The sequence below is a fragment of the Anser brachyrhynchus genome (genome assembly GCF_964034855.1).
Source record: "Anser brachyrhynchus genome assembly, chromosome: 2".
Classification (NCBI taxonomy): Eukaryota; Metazoa; Chordata; class Aves; order Anseriformes; family Anatidae; genus Anser; species Anser brachyrhynchus.
Window position 1 is genome coordinate 116,806,191 of NC_137695.1, and position 18,818 is coordinate 116,825,008.

General features: G+C 45.3%; 1 protein-coding gene across 13 annotated transcripts in view; it reads left to right on the forward strand.

The window, feature by feature from the left end:
- The window catches only part of DTNA (dystrobrevin alpha), a 234,486-nt gene that overhangs the window by 73,812 nt on the left and 141,856 nt on the right, over window positions 1-18,818 (forward strand). The window lies entirely within an intron of this gene.

An 18,818-nucleotide genomic window follows, 5' to 3' on the forward strand; every position in this document is an offset into this window, starting at 1 on the left:
TACAAAGCCAACCTGTACCTGTTGAAAGGACAAACAAACTTCTGGTAAATGAGTGCTGGTGTCTTGAAGAGATACGTGACACAGATCAACATCCCATCCCCCAGTCACTGCAATAAAACGGCTTTGGGATTTTTTTGTGATCTCTTTCACAAGATTTTCAGTGCTTTCCTCTCCTACCTTTCCCCTCACTGGACCTCATGCCTCTTGACTGCTCAGTGAGAAATATTCTGGCCCAGGCATAAAAAGCATGGAGAGAGTATGGATAGGTCCCAGTCACTCTACTTCCACCAATGGTTTCCAAAATTATAAAATACCTCATCAAAAGGAGAACTCAACGAAAATCCATAGTTAGGTGGTTTATTATTGCAAGGCAGATTTTCCCAGTATGGGCAAATACATATTTGGAAACAAGTAAAAAGAAGAAATCTCACATAGCAACAATTTACTCCAGACAAAGGTTGCCTTCCTGACTTGTTCAGAGGAACAGTAAATGTATTCATGTACACTGTAATTTGTGTATTAAACCACAGGTGTTGGTATAGTGACATAGCGAGGTGTATAGAAAGTTATACTGAACTCAGTCATTGTTAAATATTCTCTGGGCTTTCATACCTGAATAAATGGACAGCCAGCTGCTCAGACTAAAGAACTTGAATTAAGATAGGAGAGTAACCGGTAAGTTCTGTGGGCAGACGTAATTCCCAATTTTCAGACAGCAGAGGAAAATTGCCAACTGCACGTTGCAAAAATGAAAGGAAGGAGCTGAAGGAGAGGGCTGAGAGGAGCAATGCGGGCTCGTACTGCTGCTGTGTGTGTGGCAGTAACTGCTGTGCAGGCCCGGCTGCGTGCCAGCCCTCTGCTCTGCTCCGCTCTGTGCGGCCGGGGCTGCCGGCGCTCGCCCCAAAACTGACGTAGCCATGGGCATGAGCCTAGGCCGTCCGCGGTCGCTTTGCTGCCCGAAACACAACCCCGTGTGTCGGCGGCTGGCGCGGGGACGGAGGTTGTGGAAGGTGCAGCAGCTGCCAGGGGGAGGCCGGCCCTGCCAGCCACGCGCCGCGGCCCAGGTGCTCTGCCCGGGGCCCCAGCACTGCGTAGGGAGCCATAGAGGCCTCGTTCGGCCTCTCGCGGCCTGAAAAGCCACTTGAATGCTGTTTTGCCAGCAAAATTCAGGGTTCTGTGTGCGAATGGCGTGGAAAGAAAGGATAAATGAAAAAAAAAAAGCCTACATTCCAAAGAAGTTTAAAATCTTGGCTGTGTAATCACCAGTAACATCTGTGACAGTTACTCTCTGACTTAAACATCAAAATCACTTAGATAGATCAGCTGGGAAATGGATTTAGGATGTCAGCTCAAGTGGGCTCACGCTGCTAACATTAAACATAGCTTTGGAGACAAAACTTTGCCTCTGGCTGGGTGCTCAAGGAATTAAAACTTGAGCTCTCAGACGAAGTTGGTAGTTCACAGGACGCGTGATGCCGTGAGATATGCCCCTGGTCCCGTGAATTTACACCTTACATAGCAGAACAGAAAAACAGTTCCATTGTAGGCACCGAACAGGGAAATAGATAGTCTCATTCACTAGAAGTGCCATTGCTCGTGTCACCAGCTATAGGCAGCACAGCATATACCGAAAGTACTGCTGTGAAAAATGTGATCTTGTTTAAGGTTTTTCTTCCTAGCTAGAAGGGTTTGGCCCTGTCAGTCCTTCTACATTCGGGAACACAAGCTAGTTGTTTGGAGCGATCTTGTTCTCATACTCTGTCTGGATTTTTCCTGCCTCAGTATCACCTGCGTTCATGTAATAACCTCGATCTGGAGTTTAGAATACTTGAACTTAAAATACTGGTTCTTAGGGAAACCTTTAAAACTGAAGCACCTTTTGTGAGGCACAACAGCTTTTTTAGGTGTTCAGTTTACCCATTGCCTACTCTTGCCAAAGAGTTTTGGGTTTTTTTTGTGCATATCCCAGAGGATGACAGTTCCTTGGGCAGGGATGGGCTTTGTTTCTTGTTCCCAGCATATGGTCATTGCTAGACAAGTTGGTCAGTTTGCCCTGATGGAGTCAAATTCTGGCTGCTGAGAGCATCTTAGAGTGCATTTCACTTTTAAAGAATTAGCACGGAAACAGCGAGTTTAAAGGATATGATCCATATCAAAGTAATTTTAGGTCTAGGCAACCTCTGCCAGGCGTCTCACTTCTGGTTATGGAGGGTATGCATTCAAGAGTGCAAGGGAAGTGGCAAATCTTTCAGATAAATCAGCTGGTTTGGAATTTATTATTATTACCGTTATTATTATCACTTGGAAGGGAAAAGGCTGATTTTGAAACGTGACCTTTTCTCTGCAGTGTGTTAGTTTTGCATCATTTTGAAAAGAGCTCTGGCATCCAGATAAACATATCTAGCCGAAGAGGTAAAGAGCTCACTGTTTTTCACAGCTCACCAACCGGGGCCCTGAGGCTATGTCTGTTCTAGGGCACATGCCGCAGAGATGCCTCTGGCACGTGTGGGTGCCCACAAGCAAGCAGCCTGTTAGAGATGTCTCTGGCCTGTGCAAACTCCCAAACTGTGCCCAGCAGCTCTCTGGAAGAAAGACAGTTGTTTAGGACCTAAAAATGCTCCAGAGGCTGCTGTAATGCTTCAGTGGTGTAGGCAGCAGCTCCAGGTCCCAAGAGCATTCCCTCACCCAGTTTCACTTACTGGTACAGGCATGGTCTTATCAGGGAGGTAGAACCAAACAAAGAAAAAGCTGGGATTTGGTTCCTGTCACTCGCCAGCGTGTTTGACGACATCTGTTATGAACCCTGTTGCAGGCTGTAACAGATTATTCAATAACTCTGGGCAAGCTGCCTCCCTCGCAGCTCCCGAGTTCAGTTGGACCCAGTCTTCCCTGGGAAGTGCCAGAGCCCGGCTCGGCTGCTTGTCTTTTGTTGGGCAGAGTCTTGCTAGCAGCAGGGTTGTTCAAGAGACATCACACATTTGCTTTCAAAATCAATGAAAATATTTGTGGGGAAATCTCAACGTTGGATACAGAAAAGTTTGTCTGCTGGGCCTCGCGCTGTAGTCAGTGTGCTGCCGTGCATCACTGATGCCCTGGTTGTTTTTAGCCTGCCTGAAACATTTTTCAGACAGCCCCGTGTATTCTGTTCTCAGGGCATTATTTCTTAGCTAAAACCCAACGTGTATATTACTGCTGATTCTTATTCTTTGCTTTTTCTTGTAAAGGTGTTACATCGTGGTGAGACCCATTTTAACAGGTGTTTGCTTCCTAATTTCTGCTCTGTCAGATGAAGACCCCTTTGGAAAGAGGAGTAAACCATGCACTGATTTCTGGTGTTCTTTTTTTTTTCCTAATTCCTTATATCTGGGATTTTATTTTCTGTTGTTGATAAAGAAGTATTTGCATTGATAGCCTCAGCGCACCTTACATGGTGACAGTACTTTGTTGTAAGATGGTGCACATGTGCAAATACATAATCAATTAGGATGGGAAAATTTGATTTCATAATTACGCTGAGCTTCCAGGGAGTGTCAGCTTCCCTCCAAATTGATTCAAGTTGTATCGGGATGCTCTTGTATGTAGGTATGAGAGCAATCCGAGTCAGGAGGTCAACTGCAGGACTGGTATTACACAGCTCTGATTCCTTCACAGAAGAAGGTTTTCCCAAGTCATGGCTTTAAAGAAAACTTTGTTCATGGGCACAGTACTCAGCAGATAATTCATTCCACAGAAACTCTTAAAATTAAGTGCACAAAGTTTGCATCTATCCACTTCTACCTGGTACGTGAAGATCTAAGTGTTTACTAGTTGCCCAACTTGATAATGTAGCTGCACTGAAGTATCATAATAATAACAATACCATCATGGGAAAGCCTAAATGTGGTAGAACCACCCATCTTGCTATTTCTACCTGATTCACTAAGGTTATTCACACTATCTGGAGACATAAGGAAAAAAAAACACTTCTGCGTAGGCCAGCTGAAACTGATGAACACTCTGCAGTCTAATAATAACAGTAAACATGGTGACATTTTTAGGGAGGTGGATTTATTTCTTTTCTTAGAAATATATTGTGTGCTGAGTAAGCAGGCTAGTCCTGTAGTTTCCGTAGTATAAATCAAAAATTTGATTTGACGCATATATTAGACTTAAGCTTTGGTCTAAATTTTCTTGTTTAATTTGCAGACATTTTCATTTTCCTTAGAGACAAGAGTCCCTCCCCGTGTCCTCCTTGAGTCTTTTAATATGGGAGCTTTTGCTTCCAGTTTAGTGTTCATAGTTTCATGCTCCTATAGCTGGTAGTAGTATAGTGCAATCAAATGCCTTCTGAGATGTTTTGATAGCGGTGATGCTGCACGTCAAATGCCATCTCTGGATTTTTCAAGTCGCAGGCAAAGCAGAAGGGTTGAAACCAGCTCGGGACTTGATCCACAGCCTAATATGGATGTAGAATGTATCTGGCCTCCGCGTTTCAGAGTACGTTCGGAGCCTGCCAGCATCTCACTTTGGACCGTTTGCATGATGAATTCATCCCAAGCAGTAAACAAAATGTGGTTAATGCTCTAAATAGACTGCCCTGGTTCCTGGGTTCTTTGTGGTTCAACAGTTTTTTTTAACTTCAATAACAACATATTTTTTTAAACAGTGTTCATGTTTCAGATTTTTGTTGCATTCATGCATATCCACATAGCAGAACTATACAGCACTGTCAAACAGTTTTACTAAAATCTAAACTCTTTAGTTCAGTTATGCTCTTCTTTATCTTTAAATATTGGCATTTGTCCTAGCATTTATAAATTCCCTGCTTTTAAAGTTTGCCCCAAAATCACTTTTTAGATGTAGTATTAACTATCATGCTAGAAAGAGCTGAGCAGTTCCTGGTTAGGACACCCATGGTCCGGGGCAAGCAGCTCTAGGTGGCCCTGTTTGAGCAGGGAGTGGGAGCAGAGGGCCTCCGGAGGGCCCTTCCAGCCTCAAGCCCCTCTATGATTCACTTGCTGTCTTCATGAGACTGCTCCAGTTCTCCCGATAGATGCCACCTGAACACTAACTACCAAGGTTGGATGACTCCGTTTTTCCATTGTTTATACGTGCCAGGAAGGTTGATTAAAAATCAGTATCCCTCTTTGGACCCACTCCAGACTTGCATGGCAGAGTTGTCTCCGTAGGAAACCTTGGATCTGCGTTCCCAGACCACGGTGTGTGGCCATGTGGGTTAACTGGTAGTGGGAGACCTGGACATCACTCAACAGCCCACCTCAGAGGGTGGTTTTAACAAGTCATATTCCCTGTAGGAAAAATCCTTTTGTATCCTAGGAAATGAAGCAGCACCTTCTGCTTTCTTTAAAAAAAAAAAAAAAAGGAAAGTTTAGAAAGAAAAAAAGACATTTCCTCTGGAATGTTATTTCTGGCCCTTGTTTGTTTGTTTTAAATAGAAGGTCTAGAGGGAAGAGTCTGGTTTTCCTGTTGTACCTGATGCCCTTCGGTAGAAGGGATTATCTTGCTAAGTTTTGTCTCTGATGACCGCAGCTAGTAACCAACTCACCAGGTCGCACCAGTTCTGCTCCAGTGTATTGAACCTGAGAGACACTGGTGAATTTCATGGGCTGCTTTTTTCTGGAAGGCTGAATTACCTACATGTGATTGCCAGGCTTTGCTAGACACTAAGAAACTCGTCCACAATTGCATCTGGCTGACCATCATTAATAACGTGTTCAACTAATGTAGTTGCTTTTTGCTTTTGTCATGTCATGAAGTTTTTGACCACCTACCCTGTTGGTATCTTTAGCATTTCATTTGTAACAACATCGTGATCATTACCTAATATGCCTAATTGTTTTAAGGCCAAATGTGTGGGGACCCTTCCCCCCAAAGAATAAGAGCTGAGACTGGAAAAACGTGTAGATATTCTTCTCATTGAGATCTTCACTGTGATAGGAAATGTTATTTCTGCTTCTATCCCCAACAGAATCGTACAAGTTAATTGTTTTGGAGGTCTGGGAATGTCTTTTTTTATAAAGAACTTCATATTCTTTAAGAAAGTAGTTAATTAACCCTTGAAGAATAAATGTTTTGGGGCAATGAACTGCATTTAGGGTTTTGGTGAAGCTCAATTGATTCTTAGACTTCTTCATCATTTCATTCCATTTCCAATGTGCATTTAGCCCCAGATGGGACACCACTGGATGTACTAATGACTAGAAGTTATATAATTTGGAGAGAAATCTAGTTTTCTGTGAAGGTCATGGGACTATCCTGAAAACTACCAGGGGAATTTTTTATTTTTTAAAGTAGTGCAATTTGTTTGTCTCTGTTCCTGTAACATTATGGGTACCCATAGCGTTGTAAGTTATTTCATTTTTCTCTTGTTCTTCACAATGGTCTTGTAAACACTTAGGTACATGCTTTACTCTGTCCAGGTAATTAACTCTGCCTACCAAAGATGCATTTGTTGAAAATATTATTTCTTCCTCAGATTCCTCAGACTAGAAGATATTTATTAGTTGCCCACATTCACGAACACCTCAATGCTTGGACCCTTATACATTTTGCAAGACAACACAACAAGTATTCATCTGCAGATCCCATTCTTTGTTACGTCTCAATGAGGAAAATAGATATACAATGACTAAGTGTGTAATTGGTAGAAATATTACTCCCTATTGCTCTATAATAAAAGTTGTCAATGAGGAAATTCCTCATAGAAAACTCCTTTTATAGGTGATGAAAATCTTATTTTTTCTGATACGCCGGAGAAGAGCCAAAGGTTAGCTACAAAGTAATTACTGAGAATAGAGAAGAGGTGGATATTCTGTACTCTTATTTGCATAGAGTTGTTAAGTTATGGCAAGTAAACCCAAAGATTTATTATATTATTATTATTATTAATAATACTATTATTATTGCTACTACTGCTATTGTTGTAGTTACTGTTATATAGCAAAGCTTGGCATCAAGGTCTAATAAAATGCCTTCTTTAAGTCTTACCCAATTGGAAATGAAAATCACTTCTTTGCTCATTTTTAACATCACTTTTAAAGGATTACTTATAGGCTAGTACAAAGGCTGTTAGATTTAGGTTTCTGGCACAGCTTTATATGTGCTTACATACTCGGTCTTAGGGGTGAAATGGGCCAGGTTAGCTGCATATTCAGAGTGAAAAGCTGAATTAACTGGTTAACTTAAAAAATGTGACATCTTTGAAAAATACAGATAAGAGTTTTTTGTAATTTAGCCTTTTTCCTTCACAGAATACTTTTAAAAGACAAAATAGGCAATCTATCAAAATAATCTCTGACTGGCATCCAACCACAGAAGGCTTCTCGCCGCCGTGCCTGTGCATCAGGAAGGGCAGGGGGTCCGTCTCCCCAGAGCACAGGAACTGCACCGCCTCCACCTCCTCAGAACCTGCCACCTGCCCCGTCAGCTCCCCGAGCACCCCTGGGAGCCAGGTGTGTCCCCATGGGGCTCACGGCGCTGAGCAACAGCACGGCTAGTTATTTGTAGAGTTAAGAATCAGAGCATCATGGAACTGTAGAATATCCCGAGTTGGAGGGGACCCTCAAGGATCACGGAGTCCAACACCTGGCTCCACACAGGACCACCCCAATATCAGACCATGTGTCTGGGAGCGTTGTCTAAACACTTCTTGAACTCCGGCAGGCTCGGTGCCGTGACCACTGCCCTGGGGAGCCTGTCCCAGTGCCCGAAGGTATCATGTTTTTCCACAGGGGACCAGTACCCAGGCCAGTCTTTTTTTGCACTTTCTGTAACAGTTGCCAAGGACAGAAAATAAATGAGAGGGAATGATGTGTTGTAGCATGAACCACTGAAATCCTGCCTCAAGTAACTGTTGGAAGGCTTGTTTTAGCATCTTGAAAGGAAACAGGCATTCACGTGTTTTATTTTTAGCTTGCAAGGGAAGAGTTATTTAATGTTCCTTTATGTCTCATCTCTGAAAATGTTCTCACTAAGGCAGGATCTGCAGTCTTGGAACTAGTTAACCCAAGTCTTGCCTACCTCTGAAAATTTATTTTCACAAAGAGGTATTATTGAAATTGTTTTTTGCTGTAAAATCTTAAGTAGAACTGATTCCAAACTCCAAAAGCAGCAGAGTGTTAAAATACTTTCTGCTGCTGGCAGCGATTTGCGATTCACAGTATATGGCCGGCTGCATTTTGCTCTCAGGAAGTCATAAGCATTTTTGAATTTTTATTGCAGAGTTGCTTGTGGTGCCATTTGCTTTGATTTTGGCTCCCGTTACGTTATATATAGTTTGTTTACTTAAATTTTTCTAAAGGAATATTTTTGTCCAGGATTTTAATAGTATTGCTGTGACTGGGCATTAGATCTCTAAGCAGAGATGGGATAAACTATTAAATTGTAGTTAGTGCTGAAAAAGTCCTCCCTCTTCTCTCTTCCTTGTTCTCTGAAGCTCGGTACCATCACTCGTTCTTTAGGTTACTGAAAATCAATGAATTATTTATTATACTTCATTTCCCAGCAGTTGGGTAATGAATGGGCTTGCAAGATGTTGCTGGTCAATAGTCACACTCGTGGGTCAACAAGCGCTTCTGATGCATCTTTAACCTTCCTGCGAGACTGCTTTTATTTTCCTCACTTTGCTTATCTGTAAAGTAGCAGCACAGTGCCAGCAGCAATGAAATGAGAGCTGTGATCTTGCTGAGTGGGTAAGACAACCTGCTAAGCGTGTGGTAAAAATAAAGCAGGAAGTCAGCGATTATTAATTTTTAGAAAACACATTTCTACCGATCTTCAGGCTGATTCCTAATGCTAACAGAAGGAGAAACTCTGCATCTGGGCAGTGTAATTCCTAGTTATCTGTAATATCTTTTCCCCTAGTTATGGCACAGGCTGTGTTTGTTTTGAGGGTAACAGGAGAATCACAGAATCACAGAATCACAGAATCATCTAGGTTGGAAGAGACCTCCAAGATCACCGAGTCCAACCTCTGACCTAACACTAACAAGTCCTCCACTAAACCATATCGCTAAGCTCTACATCTAAACGTCTTTTAAAGACCTCCAGGGATGGTGGCTCAACCACTTCCCTGGGAAGCCTATGAAGGCGGCTTCCCCCAGGCCTGCCACCGGCCTGAGGAGCAGGGGTGGTGGTGGGAGGCAAATCCATGGAGGTTCAAGCAGGGGCTGCTGGTCAAGGCTCATTTTTTCTGCCAGAGAGGGACCAGGGCTACTCTGGTGCACGGCAAGCCTCTGCTCCGGGTATCTGCTGTGCCCTGGAGAAGGAGCTGGAGTGTTTGCTCGGCCCTGCAGAGGAGGAGCGGGAGCAGGCCGCACACCTGCCAAGAAAGGGAATCCTGCACGAGTGCTCTGCTCAGAAGAGATTGGGAGCTGGGCCAAGGATTTCGTACGTGGATGATTAAAATTAGACTCCTGCATCCATATGTGCGTTCTCGTTTCGAAAACACTGCCGGCCTTACTTCTCTCGGGCCTTTTATGTAGTCCCCTAATGGGCTAATGAGTCCCCATTTCCTCCAGCTCTGACAGCGGCCCTTGTGCTCGGTGAAAGTAACTTTATCTTTCCTCTCTATAATCATGCGTGATCACACACACTGGAACACGGCTCCTGCCTTTCATTTCCCACTAATACTCTCTCAACGAGTGTCTTTTTGAAAGGGAAAAAAGTAATAAGCTCTCCTCTGGAAAAACAGCCCAACGTGGAAGCGGGCTTGGCTTCCCCCCTCTCCTCGTGTGGTCGCTGTGCCTGTCCAAACCCAAATCTGCCTGCGCCTGCTGCTGGGGGACCAGCATGGGGAGGTGCAGGCCTGGCCGGGGGGGTGTCCTGAGGAGGATGGGATGAAGGCATGGCGTGGTGAGGCAGGCAGGCCCATGCTGTGCCTGGCTGCCAAGTGCTTGTCTCCAGCCTGTTCCGTTCCCAAGCACCAAAACCACCAAAGGGTAAAGAATGAGTAAGGCAGCCAAGGCACGGCTGAGTGACCTCTGACTGCGAAGGATGTACAGTGAACCACACAAAACTGTTGGTGCAGAAGTGCCAAATTTCAGCTTTTGATATCTGGTTGGTTGAATAGATACTTGTAGATGCTTATCATCATCAGACTGTGATTTGGTCCAGTCTCTCGAGAGCTCTGAAGCATCCAAAGACCCAAGTCCTTCCAGAAAGAAAACCTTGTGTTTCAAAAGACTTACTGTATTTTTTGATGTTTTGAGTTCTTCTTAAGAAAATGAGTAGACTTCCTGAACTGCCCATTAGAGACTTCTAGGAAATCCCTATTAGTGCTACTATTTTCTAAGCAGCCAGGTTTCTGCATCCTTCAGGCTGTGTACCCACTGCAGAGCTTGAGAGGGGGGGTAGACCTACACTCCCCAGGGACTGCCTGGTCAGTTCACAATTCTGCTTCAAAGCAAGAAATCCTTACTTGGGGAAACTTCTCTGGACAAAAAACAGCACAGCCTCCTCTGCGGCCTGTGTGCCTTACTGGTGTAGGCTTGCCCACCACACTGCAAGTCCCGGTCCTGGCCCTTCTTCATGCACCACCCTACAGGTGAGCTGCCACCCCCGCTGTACCTTTTGTGGGGAAGAACCTACTCATGCAGAAATGCTGGTTTATTTCCCCTGGAGGAGGATGTAAATCGAGGCTGGAGTTCCCCTTCCCCACAGGGTGGTAGCGGGGGCCAAGTTAGGATGCGCAGGAGCTCCCCACGCCTGGTTTCCCTTCCTCTGGAAAAGCTACAGGCTGCTGGGCGCAGGCCAAGGCAGGCAGACGAGGGAGCTGATGTGCACGCAGTTCTTGCCCTAACATGGAGTGAGGGCATGGCTTCAGTGCACACCCAGATACAAAAGCTCTTTTTTTATGTATCAAAACTGGGAACAAAGCACCTTGTATAGCAAAGCAAAGTTTATAGCTTGCTTTAGCCTGGAAAAAGACTTTTCAGAGCTAGCTACAGGCATTGTCTCCTAACAACCCTCAAGTGTTTGTTGGAGGTAGTTTATCTCAAGCCAGCTTTTCATTCCTGTTTATTTTAAATTGTCCTCCTAGACCCACAAAATTAAACAAAAGTCATGAATTCATAATGAAACATCCCAATTAAAAAAAAAAACTCCAGTGAAATTTGTACATTACAGAGCAGCTCTGCAGCCTTCCCAAAACCCAGCCAGATGGAGGGCTTGCACTTTATGCATGGCCTATAAGCAATACAGGGATATTTGCAAGGTGCATTAAAAGCAATTACAGGGAGCGGAAGCTGGGAATTACATACAAAGGAAGGAAGTCTTTTGAGAATCAGATTTCACAATTTCTACTGCTAAGGACAAGCTTGTTTGTAATACAGTCTGCAGGAGGTGTATATTTGCATATGCGTGTCTGTATAGGCATGTGGATATATGTGCACAGCATATGCATTTGAGGAGAAGGAGCTTTCTCTGTGGTTCGTCAGCCCTAAGCGTGCTGCTTTTATCCCTTCTTAAACCCTGTGCCCATTTGAAACAACACAAACAGACATTAAGAAACTCCCAAGGCAGTGTGCTTGCATGCGTGTGTGAGGGAGTATGAGTAACTCATCTTCACATTCAGCCGGAGCCTGGGTATTGTCAGAGCAGCTGAATCACTGCCTGCGAGCTGCCATGTTTGCCATGGTGATAACTTGGTGGCGTGCCAGCACTGCTGCCTACAGTCTCTGAGAGGCTGACCTTGCAACACCATCAACATTCTTTCTTTGGCTTTTGCTGACATACTGTAGGCTCTGGAAACTGTTTTCAAAACAAATATATAATGAAGTATTGTGCTTGTAAAAGCAATTGTGTTTCCGTCCGTCAGATTATTTTAGGGCATCTCGCCTGCCAAAGGGCAAAGCAAAGGGACACGCAGGGAGCGTGCAGTACTTCAGATAATGCGAGAGGATCTCTGTGTACAGGAACGATGGGAGTCAAAAGTAACCTTCACAAAATCAGAAGTTAATGGTAAAGTGGCAACTTATCAGCTCTTTGCATCGTTCCGTCGTAAACCAAATTGTTTATAAAAGTCATGAGCAAAGCAAGGACGAGTGAACACAGCTCTACAGACAGTGCAGAGAATACACAAGGTCTAAAAGCAAGGAGACCTCTTGATTTAATGCTTGCTGTATACTCTTGTATGTCTTCTTCAAGCAGGCAGAAAAAAACCACCATCTAAACTAACTTACTGAAATTTTCCATCTAGGCATTTGTTGTGGGGAAATGGTAGAGATGTGGCTTAACAGATGAGGTAAGGGCGTTGTCAGTACGTGAACACAGCAATCCTATTCTCAGCCCTAGGTTTGGGCTGCTCTGTGCTGGGTGAGCTGACACGTTCAGGCGCTACCAAGCTGTGGGTCATTACCTGAGCACCTGGTATTCCTGCTGCCCGTGGGCCCACTGCCCACCAAGCTTCACGTGCCCTCTGCTTGCCCACTATGTTCTCCAGGACCCAGCTTGCAAGGGAAGTGAACAAACCAGACGCAGGATTTGCCCCACACTTGCTACTGGTTTGATCATGGGGACCAGAGGTAGGGAAATGCTGTTACTGACTTTTTTTCTTCTTGCTACCCTTTCTAAACTAAATGAATATAGCAATTACTGTTGTCCCAAGTGACATCTCCCAGAAGGTTTCTGTGAGATCAGAGACTATAGTGGATGTGTGACAGGCTTTCCTTAAAAACTGCCATGCAGCGCACAGAAGCCATACATATGGTTGGGTAACAGCAGTTTTAATTTTAGATAAGGGATTGGAAAATGTAGTTAGGGTAAACCCAGGACTGTGTAGGTTAAAACCAGAATGAAAGACGGAACTAACAAAAGTCTGGAGGCTATATCTTTATGAGACACCCCAGTTTTCACTCCCCCTCAGAGATCTATTTTCAGGTGTTGCCAGGAAGGAGAACACATAATTTATACCAAGATATTTCCCCTGGATTCTTCTTAAAGTGCAGTCTTCAAGATTTGTTGAAGTCAGGTAAATATACCTCAAGTTCCACTTCTACTTCTGCAGGTAGAAGTTAACATAATACTGTTTGTTCATAATACTGTTTACGTTAGTAAAAAATAAAGCTAACTGCAAAAAGCTATGTAAGCAACTCACAGAGTAGCACGAATGGGACGTGCGCAGCCCAGCAATGTCTTTGTAGAAAGCTGCACCACTCTCTGGTTGAGCGATGGAGGACCTGGTCTGGTCACATCCCCCCTCTGGGTCCGTCTGTTTCATGTGTCCCTGATGGCCAGGAGACACCCCTCCTGAGCCAACCATGCCACCCACCCCGTTGTGACATGGGCCACCACCAATGTTCTGCTCACTGTGACACGGCCACCACATCACCAGGGCAGTGCCAGGAGCTGGTGGCTGCCTGCTTTGACATGGGCACCACATCACCGGGGCTGCTGTAGCACTGCGACATGGCCGTCACCTTCCACCATTCAGGCAAAAAGAAATAATCACGTAATAAAATAATAATAATCATCGTCATCAATTGATAATGCTAAGGAGGGGAATTAAGTAGCTGTAGAAGCTCAGGAAGGGTTAAAAGAGAATCAAAAGCGGCAGGTCCTGTCCACTTCCCAATTTTGAAGACTCGTGCTCCGGGCTGTTGCTGAGAGTTGTGGGCTTGAAGGCTAAGTTCTGGAAGAAAAATGCTTGTCAAGGTGGCTCCAGGTAATATTTCATACCTTTGGTATTAAAGACATCCGTGGGGACATCTCAGTGTGAACTGTAAAGACTCACATAAAAAATGGTATTGTTTACCCGCTTTCTAACTTACCTACTGAAAAAGCCTCCTGAAGGCTGTCTGACTTCAGCACATCCTGACACTTGGAGGAGCTTTAAGCTTAAACGGGATTTGTCTAGCACATAGTAGTGAATTACTCTGCCTTTATATATAGTTTATATATGGCCACTAAAACTTCAGCTAATGCAGAAAAAAAGTATTTGAGAGAAACAGCAAGCACATTATATTCGATTCTGCATTGTTGTCCAGTTTGCTTCTTTTTTGCAATTTGGTACTGGCTTGTAACTTGCAAGTTTAGTGCTTGGGCTGCATTTTCCTTAGGGTTTGCCTTTCTCCACGTGTTGCAATTGAATTGCTGAGCCAAACCAACGAACAGGAAGAGCCTGAAAAGAGGATTTTCAAAGTGAAGATAAAAAAGTTGCCGCGGGACGTATTTCCACACCTGAAGTCTCTTTCTGGTGAGGAAGGCTTGAGTCTGTTACTATTCAGGACATCCGAATGGTGTAGCATCCCAGACTGCTGAGAGGGATAGCAGTCCCTCTTGAAGCTGCTGGGCCTGTGTAGTCTAGGTAGGATGTCCAAGTTTAGCTTTGAAAGGAGCGTTTGTGCCAGGAAAAGAGGAGTCTTTGCTGGCTTAACCAGTAGCATAGCGAGGGACGGAAATTGGAATGGACTCCAAGCTCTGGTGGGCAGGCAGTGACCAAATCTTTTTACATGTGGCCACCATACAGGTTCAGATTTGGGAAGGCTTAGGAGCCAGTTGGCTGGGCTGTCTGAACTGTTTGCCCGAACCAGCCTTGTAACAGAAATCTGGTGCAAATCAGCCTTCTCAGGTACTCCTCACTTCTCTGTGCAGTGGAAATAGGTAGTTTTTCTGACAGTGAGAAAATTCAGTTTTTCAGTGTCGGAAATTAGTTCACGAGCCACACAGCTTATAAACCATTCAGCTTTTTCCTAGGAGCAGGGACTAGGCCTTGGTGCATTGTTTTCAAGTTAAATGTTATCCCTCTGTACGGCAGAAGCCTGCTTCTTACGGGCTTGGTGTCTCCCGGGTGGACAGCAAGAAGGGCTTTCGGGAACGACTTCCCAGGGCGTTGAGAACTGATTGAGGGACTGTAGGCTTTTACTGGCAGTGCGTAATTGCCAGGCTCACTAGCTTACTCTATTTTTTTTTCCTGGTTGTGTGGGCGGGATCACACAGCAGAGACCCTCTCAGGATGTAACTCTTAATAATTAGGTGAGGAGGATTTCTCTATTAAAGGACAGATGAGAAATTTTTCCTTGTGAAAAGCTGTTTTGAGACAGCAAGGCAGAACCGCTAGGATGTCCACCACCAAGTGGTGCCTAAAAAATGAAAATTGGTTTTAAAAATGAATATTGCTTGAGATTTGGCTTGTGAAACAAAGGGAGCAGTGCATTAGCTGCTCGCTGCACAGAGTATCAAACTGGACCGTAGAAGGAGAAGAGGAGAGTGCCATGGAAAATAAGTCTGTAGGCTGAGCCAGATTTCTTCCTGTTTTTGTGCACAAAAAGGTCTTGTTACAGCCATATCCTTTAAGCCCCGAGGAGACCAGATCCATAGCCAAGAATGGCTTTTGCATTTCTGATCGCATGCTGCCTCCTCCAGCAGCCTGTATTTTTCTAAAAATAATCCTGATTTCATACCTTAGCTGATGGACCTCCTAGCAGCCACAATAGACACAACCTCCCTGGAAAACACACAGTAATATGTAAAAGCACGGGCTGCACTGTGCACAGCTTCTGCAGAGGCATCCTTTGTAATTTGATTTGTGCTGGAGCGTAGTGAGCCCACACGGAGCCCTTGCTGCCTCCCCCAGAACAAACACGTCGCTGCCGAATACCAGGTATCTTATTCAGTGGAAGAACAAGCATTCTTTAAAACAAAGAAAATAAGAAGTCACTTGGCAAGGGGAAAGAAGGGATTTGTTTTCCTAGTCCACGGGGAAATCTGTCAGGCTGAACAGCCTGCAGCGTCTGCTCGGGGTGTGTGGCGGTCGCCAACAGCCGAGGGAGCATCCCGAGACAGATGTCAGCGTGAGAAGCGGGGAGAAAAGCTGCCCTGTGCTGCGGCACATCCCTTCTCGGCACTGGCCCCGTTCCCTGGCTCGTGCCAGGGGTTGCTGTCCTCACAGCTGCCCGGGCTGGCTCATTTATGTGTCTGGCTGCCAGGAAGCTCCCACGCCAGATCTGCTGCCGGAGGAGCAGCCACGTATGGGTACGGCCTTCGTGAGCGTTAAGAGCTTGCAAAAAGCTCTGGGGTGCTGCACGTGGATCCAACAGGGGTACAAAAGGTAGGTGAAATATGCCGATGCTAATCCAAGATGTGTTCCCAGTAAAGAGGCATCCACGTCTTGAGGACTCCCCTGAGGCAGAGGTGAGGTCTCCACATTTAACAGCAAGATAGAAAGAAACTGAACAAGTTTCCAATGCCTAAACTGTTGCCTAGAATAAACAAGCTGAGTGGGAGGGGGCCTCGTCTTGATTTTATGGGAGAGGAAGTATTTCATTTAGAAGAAAAACCCTTGTCTGGATTGGAAGTTTCCGCAGTCCACCTGGTTGTCTAGACCGGGAGTTGCTCGAGGCCACGTGTGAGGAAGGAAGATTTCCTGCACCTGTCTGTGAGATGTGAGGGCAGCGGAGAGAAGAACCAGGAGCCTGTGTGACAGTGGGACGAGTGGGACCTTCCCGCCATCAGCACGGACAGCTAATGGGATCCCTTCAGCCCCAGTGGTACAGTGCTTAACAGGGAAGACTGGCAGCGAGGAAATAAAGGCGGTGCAGCAGGTCAGTGTGAAGTACGTCAGCGTCACAGGAGGAAGGTCTGCAACCCAGAATTCACAGCCGGAGGTGGGATCTGCCTCCTACTTGTGCTGCACCCGGGACTGCCCAGGCTTGGCTGAGCAAACCCTAAAATGCACACCGGATGTGTCCGTACCCATAACGTTCCCTGGCTGATGGCTAAAGGGAGGGGGATAGCACCAAAGCAGGCTGCAGCCATACAAACGTTTGACACGGGAGTGAGCATCTCCATCGTGGAGACTGCTATTTCCAGCAATGCTGAAGCAAATAACAGAGCTCTGGGGCTCCCAGTGCCAGCCCTAGGGCACCTGGCACCTAGCGCCATGGGCTCAGAGACGGTCAAAAAGCACGTAGAGGGGAGCCTCCTGCACTAGTCATGAAGGCAGCACAAACCCTGCGCTGTGAGCTGGGGCTAATATGACATAAATGCGATTGTGTGGCGGTCTGGTCGCAGGTCAGGCCTGTGTCAGTCACAGGCTGCTTCTCGTGGTCTTGGCTCGGGAGTGGAATGGGTGGTTTTGAGCAGTGCACACAGCAGAAGTATCAAATGGATTAAAAAAAAAAAAAAAAGAAAGGCTTTCCCTTCATCTTTTCCTGGGTCGTAAAACCAGCAATGAAACATGTGACCTCCCATATAATTTTAAGACTTTTGGCCGTAATATAAGCATCCTAATGCTTACATGCCTAATCCTTCTGTGATTCTCTATTATCCTATGATTCTAATCTTCAGCATTACACAGAAGTCAGTGTGTCTCGGCACTGCTGTCCTTGTGATGCACAAGTTGACAGTGTATAAGTGGTCTGTTTTTGTCTCCCCATCCTTCATTTATAAGAGGTTTACCCTAAGAAAGTTGTCACTCTGAGAAACACAGGTGGTTTTAGTCCGACTTGCATTGTCTTTAGAAAACCTGCCTTTGGAATTGAGCAGCCAGTTAGCTTGGTCCTGCTGTACAGAAACACCCAGCAGCCAAATCAGTAAAATGCCTGTGTTTAGACTGGTGTGGATAAAGACCAGGGCCTGCTTGCCTCTCAGTGTGCACGGACTCAGTAAGCACTGCAGGCAAATGCAGGGTTTTTTTTGGAGAAGAATCAGAGTTTTAGTTTCATTGTGAAGTGGTTAAAGATTAGCGTAATTCTGCAGCCTTGGTGGAAGTAACAAGAACCTAATAACAGATCTCTGAACGGTATTTCTGCAGAGCCCGGGGGGCTGGGGCAAGGGGAAGCCTGGTCTTTAAAAACAGCAGCACGTGCTGCTTGCCGTAAGTTTGGAGTACTGAGGTAGTCGGTAGCCAAAGAGAGCATCTGAGAAGAAACAAATACAAATATTGTTGGTAAACAGAGATTTTTCCACAGGCTTCGCAGCTGCTTAGTTTAGAAGTGCAGTCTAAAGGGCTGTGATGGGTGAAACGGCTCGGGCTGTTGGTTCACGTCTTACCACATTGTTGTTGAGGTGGGTGGGTTGGAAGTCACAATAAGACACTGTAAACTACTACAAAACCCCATAGTTTAAAGGTCCAATACAGCAATTTCAGAGCTGTGTTTATTGTTCTAGTAAATAATCTTTTCAAGCTGACAAAATAAACAAGAAAGAGTCCCCTCACCCCCTGCCCCATCCTGTATATGTAACTAGTGACCGTAGCACGTACCTGGGTGAGTTGTTTGGAAAACCCTTGCCTTCCACCAGGAGATTATGCCTCCGTGTCATTTGGGTGAGGGTTAAGCGCTATTAACCACAAGGATGAAAGCTGGCGCGGTTGCCTTAGGGAGCCGGAAGGATGTTTAGACTTTTGGCTCACTTGATTTATTGCTCAATTATTCGACTGCATCCCAACAATTGTGCATGAGAAGCAGTGAGACCTATGCATTTCTTCCTGATTTGTATTAACAGCCTCCAGAATAACAGCCTGTGTTAGCAGCTGCTTTTTCCTTTTCATGTCTGGGAAAGCAAGGTTTGAAAGCTTTTATACTGTACGAGTGAGTTAGGGAGAGAAAGAAAGTGCCCTCGTCTCCAGCTCGGCCTTTATGTCCGGTTATTTGGGCTTTCACAATGAGCAGTGAACTCCAAGGCACGTTGTAATACTGGTTGCTGTTTTCTTGCCTCCCTGTTTGTGTGGCGTTTTGGAGAAGCTAACAGGCATGCAGCTGATGAGGGATGAAGGACTGGGTGTTCATGTCTTTATGGTTTATCATGCAAGTGGGGGAAAGTCAACTGATAAGTCAGTTTCTCATGCTCTTCACAGCTGATATTTATTGTTGATGCTGGTG